A 7,688-nucleotide genomic window follows, 5' to 3' on the forward strand; every position below is an offset into this window, starting at 1 on the left:
AAAATCAAATCAATTCACAATTGCATTGACTTTGAGCACCATTCACTATAATAAATCTGGATACTCCGATGGCCATAGTTGTCGCTCTAGAGAATTTCTTTTTTTTAATGCCTTTTGTAAAAGCCTTTTTCCATCATAAAATAAATTAGAAATCATACGGATACAATAGCAAATGCCATCTTAATTTTCTTACTTGTACCAATTGAAATGGTAATTGAACAGCCAAATAACAAAAATTACCCATTCAATGATGGCCGAAAAAGAATTATTATCTGCATGATTTTGTGCCATTGCATGATCGTCAGCCCAAAATATATACCATTTGGCCCAATTTGCATTCTTCTTGTAAGGAGTTTCAGAGAGTTTTCTGACACAAATCAGATTATTTAGCATCTATAAACAAAAAAGGACAAAAAATTGGAAAAAAAAAATATTAATACCCCCATCAAACTAGTGAGAGAACCACCAAATAAGGCGACGATAAAGAATCCCCTCTTCTTTACCCACACCTCAAATACCTAATAAAACGTTAAAACCAACAAACCCTTAATTTATTTTTTGAAAGGAGTTGTTTGTTTGCGCTTATTTTCAGCATTTAATGCTAAAAAAAAACAATTCAGCACTTTTGTCAAGTCAGCATGTTTGTTTTTACTCCATATTTTTAGCATCTATGACTGAAAAATAAGTGAAAAATATTAAGTGAAGTTGGAACACTTAATTTTTTCGTTGAAGCAATAAACACCGGTATTTTTCGGCATGGACAAGTATGCCCTTATACTTAAAAGGATATCACCTCTTATGTCCCATGGATAATTATATAAACACCCCACAAATTAATAAGGCAACCCACACCACAATCGAATTGTTTTGTCTTATATGGGTTAAAAGTTTTAGAATGAGTTGATTTTTGTTGAGGATAATCTCTACAATGAGGAGATCATCCTCACCAAAAATCAGCTCATCCTGAAACTTCTAACCCCATCAAAACAAGTTCAAGATTCCTAAATCGTCCTTTTTTTGGAAATCATTTTTGATGTGGTTAGAAGTTTTGGAATGAGCTGATTTTTTGTGAGGATGATCTCCAGACCATATAGACCATCCTCACCAAAAATTGGATCATTCCAAAAATTTAACCCATATAAGACAAAAAAGAATGTCTATGGTTTGGGTTGCCCTTATTAATTCATGGGGTGCTTTTATAATTACCCATCCTTCATTTCCATAAAAAATTAAGTTCTTTCACCTTTGAAATAAGATGATGGGATGTTCCAATTGTTACTAAGAAAGAAAAGATCATGCGTGTTGTATGAACAAATTTAAATTTGGATGAGAAAATTATTATCTTGTAATTTAAAATTTGGGTATAATGAATTGTGTACGTAATTTAAAATATCAAAACATATTATCTTTTACATTTATGCTCTTTTTATTATGTGTGATGTGAATTAGTAGTTAAAACTGTCAAATAGAATATATTGTGATTAAAAAGAGTAATATAATTATTTTATCAGCTTTCAGCAATAACTAACAAACAATATTATGTGATTACAATGCTTAATTTGAATCAATTCAGCACAATCCAAATAGGTAAACAGACAATATTCTCAGCACTTAAATTTAACGCTATAAAGTTTCAACAATTATAGTCTTTCAGCACTTATTTGTTCAGTTTAACAAATGGCCCCTAAGCTAGAAGATAATCGCTCCTAAATCATTAAACAATCTGTAAAGTTGATATCACACAATAATTTAACAAAATAAAAGTCGAAATGAAAGAAAGTTGATCGATAATTGTTCCATCTCCTTACAATAAATACATTAATTAAACCAACTCAACTTGCTTAGCGTTGATGAAATTGCCTTTGATAGCATTTTGAACAATTTTGTTATTTAAATCCTGCAAAGATCACAAAATCACTTAATATAGAATTTATGATACAATTACAAACATGCACATATATAGATATAATTAAACAAAATACAAACCAAGTTGAAAATGCCAACCTTTTCCCATGGGCAGTGATTATAGTTGCATTTGTCGGAAGGCCACCAATCCAAAGTAGCACATACGAATTTATCATAGAACAATGTTAATAACCCCTTTTATTGTAATAGGTAATTTTTTCTACTAAATTTAACGAAAACTGCGATAAAAGTAGAGGAAGAACTAGAAGAAGAATAAGTGTTCTATGATCCAAAATTTCGATAAGTGTATATTGACACAAATGTCTTTACCGCACGTATGGAGATCCCAAGATGATAAATGTCTATAGAAGAAAAAAAATATCGTAGTTACAATTTTGAAAAGATACCTAAAAAAAATTCCACATCCATCAACAATATGCAGAGTGGCCAGCATAGTAAAGCTTAAAGAAAACATATAAATCTTTTCAAATGCTCAGGCATCAAATGATTAGCTTTGCAAGTCAATTTTAGCTATCAATCTCAAAAAAAAAATTGAGTAAGAATCTCTTAACATTAAGGATTGTATTAGCTTTTGAATAGTATTAGTCTCATGAACTAAGCTTGCTAATTGTTATTCTGCTTTTTAGATTATGATTACTAATAAGTGTAGTCATGAGGTTTGTGTTTCTATTGTTATTTTGATGAATAAATGGGAAAGGAATGGAGAGAAGACTTTCTTTCGCTGGCTTAGGGTTATTTTCTCTCAATCTCCAAGTAGTAGGAAGGTGGATGATGCATTGAAGTATGGAGGGACAGGGCATGATGTCTTCCTTCAGGTGAACTTTGTTAACGGCCAAAGATTATGTGTTTTTATCTGTCTCTTTATAAGGATGGGTGTATTTTTTATTTTATTTTTACTTTTCAAAGTAAATCTGCATTTTTGATTGCCTAATTTTTATGGGATTTTTATGTTACGTAAAACTTTAAGTTGGGTAGTGATTGACTTTAATATTATGGGAAGCTTTGAGATTTATGGACTTCTGAAGTAAATTTTATTTAAGCTATATTGAGAGGATATAAACTTACACAATTACAAAGAACATTATAATCCATTACACATCGAAAATCAAGACATAACTGTTTATAAAGGGATATAAGCCGTCACAAAAGTTAATCATCAGTGATCCACTCAACAACCTCCGTGGAAGAGAGATCATTTTCCTTTATAAGTAAATTATAACCCACTAAACTAGATTCCGAAAAGAAAGTTCACAACATTTACCAATTGAACTCACCTTGGTTTTAGGTCCCGGTGCATTACGACATTTTGTTCATTATGGATATAAGACATGCCGCCCCTAGCCACATAAGATCAAACTACAATCGACATGGACATCAATTTGATTAAGTTGGCCTAAAAGGTAACTTTTTATTCATTTTAAGTCTATCTTTAACTTGTTGATTCCCAGTCTTTAATAAATTCCCTCCAGACAGAGTTCTTCCATATGTATTTAACCCGCTTAGCCAATAGCAAGTAGGCATAACGCTTATATGATATATCATGCATCAAGCTCTTATATATTTAAAAGAAGAAGATCTGATGATGATGAAGACTGAAATCTATTGCCAAATATACAATAAAGGAAAAATATGTAGGGTGATCCTGCAATTTAACCATGTCAGCACATACACCAATGGAAAAAGATAAATATAATCTAAAGAAATAATGATCTAAACTAAGTTCTCTTTTATTTTTATTATTTTAATGAGAAAAGGGGAAATTTTGAGAAATAAGAAACATTACCAACACATAAAAAGTGTAACAAGGCAGGAATTAAAAACGAGAGGCCCACCCATTTGCTCATTAAGCAATGTTTGAGTTGTATATTTAAGTCAATTAAAAATTAAATCTAAAATGGTAAAATATAGTAGGGTGATCAGAGATAACAACCATTTCATGCAACATTTCAAGTGCAAGAGCTTGCCAATCCCAAATTTCTTAAGAGAGTAGTAGGAACTAAAAGGTGTTTTGTAGGCTATAATAATTGGTAAAAGGCAAGCCAGTTTTTTACACTTCATTGGGTATCTTGGACAAAGGATGAAAATTTTGTGTGGCCAAAACGTACAAGATAGATGAATCCCATTTACAAAAGGAGAAAATCATAATCACTTGTTAGAGTCCAACGGCTTTAGAATAAGTAGAACTAAGGTCGAGTATGTGGATTTTAAATTCACTACCAACACTAAGGATGTCTTAGGTAGTAGGCTTTGTTTAACTCTGCCTTTATATGAGTCTATAAGAGGACAAGTAGAGATTTTTTGTCATATCTATGGATTTGATCCTTTGGTCCACCTACTGTTTTATTTGAACTGTTATTTGCTCTGTTCCTAGTTCTATGGCTTGACTATATTTATCTTCAATGATTACAAGTAGCTTTCTAATAACTTGTCATGACCATCACATGTTAATGCTTGATGTTGCAGTTGTGACACCCACTAAAGAGCATGCAGGAGCAATCCTTGAGCTTCCTACCGACGATATCCTTCCAAACTCCATCACTTGAGAGAGTACATGGGCTGCAATGCCTTCAAATGTGGGCATTTATGGATTTTTTATTTAGGTGTAATCTTTGCTAAAGAGTACAAGAGTCCTTTTTTGTGTTCCAATGTCTATGGTTTGCTCAATCATAAAGAAATAATGGTAAAAGAATGCGTTTATTAATGTAAAACTACACATAGAAAAATGTATTGCAAGCGTAAGCAAGAAGCTTACAAAGGAAGAGATGCTTGGCAACAACAACCAATCAGAATAAACTGATAGAAACAATTGCAGCTACACTATGGCTGCTATGACCCTATACATTCAAAAAGAGATGGCATAAAAGTAAGGTTATTTACATTATTAGGCACCATGGGTGCTACAACATTTTTAAACCCCAAAGGCAAGCTACCAACAACATAATTGTACAAGCTACTAACATGAAGGAGGTGGGATTCACCACTCAATGGGGCCACCAACTTGATCAAGACATAAGTTTTCTTCTTTGATTTGCTAAGTTTTCTTTGCTCAGAGGGTGTGGTTTCATGTTCAGAATGCCTAAGGATTAATGAGATTCTAGACCTCCAAGAACAACTGAGACGTTATTTGTATCCTCTTCCCACATATCTATTTTTGTTATCACACTTCCAACAACTAAGTCATACACCTATGTTTTGCTACTAAAGGTGGATATTTCCTACAACTACCCTGCATTAGTATATAAACTACTAAAATTATTGCAGATTTGGGAATCTAGTGCCATGCGTGAAAGAACTCTGCTTCATTTTTTTTCTGGACCCTACAAAAGCAATGCTGCACTAAATAAGCCCAAGTAATAAAGAATTAAGAGAAGCTTACAAAGGAAGAGATGCTTAGCCAGGTCATGTTGGGCTTGAACTCCGCAACAATCAATCTCTCAATACCTAAGCAACAACACCCAATCAGATTTACTAGAAATAAGCTTCTTTTCTTCGGGACGAAGGTCAGGGTCATCATAAGGTGAGCTGTAAGCTTATGGAATTAGTCACCAAAGTAAGAAGTGATATCAGGAAACTAAGCCTAAAAATATTCAAAGGAAGCAGAGCCACCATATTGACAAAAAATGCCATCCTTGATATTGACGAGATCATAAACTACATAAATCATTTTTATACTCTCCAAATTCTCAATGAAACTTTCAGAAATTTGTTGGAACTAACAAAGTTGAACCCACCAAATAATTACCCAATCTAGACTTTGTTACGATTAATAACATTTATGGCTGATCTAGTGATTTCTTCGAAATACTCAACCATTTTATGAGAAAAATGATGCAGACTTACAAATACAAGCCACAAAAACGAAGTTAAATAGGCAAATTCAATTGTATATATTAAAATAACTTAAGACATCACATTACAAGTAATGAGGATCTCACCTTTTTCATTTATATATCCTTCACCAAAGGGATTTTGTACTTAAGACTTGATGTTCCTTGCACCAGGATTAGAACAAGGAACCACATCTTTCTTCAGTGTCTCATAACTTATATACTTCTTTTGCATCATCAAAACTCTCCTATTAATCTCTGAATCCATCACCATCTCCACCACTATCTTTGTTTCCCTTCCATTGGAAGATTTCCTCATCATTAACTCTGAATCACTGGTGTTCAATGAAATAAATTCCACACTATACACAATCTAGCAAACCAAAAGAAATAGACGCAAGTAGAGATTCTTCTTCATTAAGAGTAATTTACAATAGGGCCAAATTCATCTCCTTGAGCGTTTCAAAAGCCCCAAAACTTTCCTTATTACTTGATTTGATAAAATGGTAATTCCACCAAATGGTAACATTGCCATCCCTCCATCCATCCCATAAATTTTTCTCAAACCTATCAACGGGGAGCTGTAACTTGCTCTGATTAGTAGATCAGAACAAAAAATCATTAAGGGTGGCCCAACTAAATAAATTCTCAAAATTTCCCATATCAGGAAAACCTCATTTTTAGCAAAATTTTAGTCTCCGAATAATTATCTACAACAGGAACCCTTTCCAGAATAGTAACCAAATAATTCAAAAAAAAAAAAAAAAAAAGTGAAAAACTCATTAAAGTATTTTATATGTTGCTATAAAACAAAAATGAATGGTTCTGAAAGAAGAATTTCTATCAAAGAAACTTTCAAAAATAAAAAATAGGAATTTGTTTTTTTCTAAGCAATCGTACATCAGATCCAAAACATTAATTCGATTGAGAGATTTCAGCAGAAGCAAAGCAAGATTGATTTGATCAATGCAAAAGAAGAGATATAATTGCATTTGAGAGAGAGAGTGTGTGTGTGAGACAGAGAGTTGATGCGAGAGACATGAGAGCGAGAGAGAAGGTAAAATAACGTAAAACGCTATAGAGAAGGTAAATCGTGGGTGTGGGGAAGAAAAACAGCTGACCCAAGCGACATCATCAAAGGTCAGTCCCGATTTGTAGTTAAAATTGACCTTAAAACCCAGTTAAAAATTGGGTCATTTTTATTGGGGTTACTGATGAAATCTGTCGGTTAAAAACGACTGCTTATAGCAGTCGTTTTAAACGCAAAAAAATCAGGATTGCAATTTCTCTATTATGACGTATTGTTTGGTTGGGCGTTCTTTAAAAGCTATGAACCAGAAGGATCTTGCACTAGGCTAAAAAAGTGTTAGGCGAAAGTTCCAGTCCACGAAAATAGGATTTGTTTAGCCATTTCGAAGGTGAGATGAAACTTTGAGAAAGAATGAGTTAGTGAGCACATGCATGGTGTCACATGGAAATGAAATTTCATGTAGTATAAGCCACTTTTAGTCTATCTAATTCAGTGGTTTTTCTCCGTTTTTTTTTTGTTTTTTTTATTTATTTTGTGTCTTTCCTTCAAAAAAAAGATGGGCTCTCACTATCAAATGGACTAAAACAAATCTCAAGAATCAGAAAAAACATTTATAAGTTGGAAGCGGGAAATTTTGCGAAAAAAACAAAAAAATAAAAATAAAATAAAGCAACAAGAAGACGAAAACTTTTCTTGGACAATGTATGAATAGGTGATACAACTTTGGCTGAACATTATCCTTTCCTTGGTAGAAGATTAGGGTGTCATCTCCGATTATTTGAATTGGGGTCCCAATACTCAATCTAGCGATCTCCTTCACGTGATTGTGTACCTGACCGGCTTTACAAGGCTTGCAAATGGCCTTAACAGTTTCATGTTTCTTCCAAAGTAGATGCATGTTAAGA

General features: G+C 33.0%; 1 long non-coding RNA gene across 3 annotated transcripts; it reads right to left on the reverse strand.

The window, feature by feature from the left end:
- Positions 1 to 1,770: 1,770 nt before the first annotated feature.
- On the reverse strand, positions 1,771 to 7,251 carry LOC147410160 (uncharacterized). 3 transcript variants are annotated; one of them, XR_015175654.1, is made up of 4 exons: positions 5,862 to 7,248; positions 5,303 to 5,367; positions 2,005 to 4,760; positions 1,771 to 1,897 (listed from the first exon to the last, which is right to left on the reverse strand). It is a non-coding gene; the product is annotated as an uncharacterized LOC147410160 (long non-coding RNA). The 3 variants fall into 3 exon arrangements; XR_015175653.1 differs by having other exon boundaries at positions 1,987 to 5,367; positions 5,862 to 7,251; XR_015175652.1 differs by having other exon boundaries at positions 2,005 to 5,367; positions 5,862 to 7,247.
- Between the last annotated feature and the right edge of the window lie 437 nt (positions 7,252 to 7,688).

The sequence above is a fragment of the Akebia trifoliata genome, chromosome 2, assembly GCF_017979445.1.
Source record: "Akebia trifoliata isolate Shusen 1 chromosome 2, ASM1797944v1, whole genome shotgun sequence".
NCBI classification, from domain to species: Eukaryota; Viridiplantae; Streptophyta; class Magnoliopsida; order Ranunculales; family Lardizabalaceae; genus Akebia; species Akebia trifoliata.